The sequence below is a fragment of the Corapipo altera genome, unplaced genomic scaffold (genome assembly GCF_003945725.1).
Source record: "Corapipo altera isolate COAL_440 unplaced genomic scaffold, ASM394572v1 52029, whole genome shotgun sequence".
Lineage (NCBI taxonomy): Eukaryota > Metazoa > Chordata > Aves > Passeriformes > Pipridae > Corapipo > Corapipo altera.
This window is the reverse complement of record NW_020893651.1, coordinates 1-1,031: the sequence shown is the minus strand read 5'-3', so window position 1 is coordinate 1,031 and position 1,031 is coordinate 1. Positions and strand designations below refer to the sequence as shown.

The following is a 1,031-nucleotide window of genomic DNA, read 5'->3' as shown; positions in this document are numbered from 1 at the left end:
CCCCCCCCCAAAGCTCCCCCACCTGGAAGTTGCCCCCATAGGCACTGAAGAGCCCCTCGAACTCCCGCTCGGGGCCTGGCACCGGCGGCCACAGCTTCTCCCTCAGGAGCCTGGGGGGGCCTGGAGTGAATCCCCCTGGACAGGACCCCCCCCGCACCCCCCAGGACCCCCCCCCCCCCCCCCCCACCCCCCAGCCCCCCCAGCCACAGCTTCTCCCTTAGGAGCCTGGGGGGGCCTGGGGTGAATCCCCCTGCATGGGACCCCCCCAGGACCCTTGGACCCCCAACCCTCCCCCAGACCTCCCCGGGACCCCCAAATTCACCAGGCACCCCCAGAACCCCCTGGGACCCCAAATTAACACCCCCTGTACCGGTGGTGTCCCAGCAGTCCCAGCGCCCCTCCCAGTAGCTCCAGTGCGCCCCCAGTAGCCCCAGTGCACCCCCAGTAGCCCCAGTGCCCCCCTATACCGGTGGTGTCCCAGCAGTCCCAGTGCCCCCAGTCCCAGCAGCAGCACCACCAGCAGACACGACAGGCCCAGTGTCACCGCATCCAGGTCTGGGGGACACAGGGGAGGGACACGGGGGGGGCACAGGGTCAGGGACACTCTCCATGGCCCCTCCCTGGCCCCACTCAGGGGTGGGGGCTGCTCTTCCCACCCTGTGTCCCCCCCCAGGCTTCCCTGTCCCCCCATGTCCCCACCGCCCCCTGGGTGGCCCCAGGGTGCCCCCCCCTGTCCCCAAGTCCTCCCTCTCTCCTTGTCCGCCCCATCTTCTCTGTGTATCCCCTCTTGTCCCCAGAACCCCCCGCCCTCCCTGTCCCCAAAAAACACCCCACCACGTCCCTACTGACCCCTGGGTGTGCCCCCTCGTGCCTCCCCCTGTCCCTCCCATGTCCCCCCCGTGTCCCCCCTGTGTCCCCCCTGTGCCCCCCACCCCCACATCCCCATCTTCTCTGTCCCCCCTGCCCTCCTCTGTCCCCCTGTGCCCCCCCCCACACCCCTGTCACCCACCTGGGGGGGTCTTTGCAGTAGT

General features: G+C 70.4%; 1 long non-coding RNA gene across 1 annotated transcript; it reads right to left on the bottom strand.

Moving 5' to 3' along the window:
• LOC113942739 lies at nt 1–1,031 on the bottom strand. The gene is made up of 3 exons (XR_003526035.1): nt 1,010–1,031; nt 468–555; nt 1–110 (listed from the first exon to the last, which is right to left on the bottom strand). It is a non-coding gene; the product is annotated as an uncharacterized LOC113942739 (long non-coding RNA).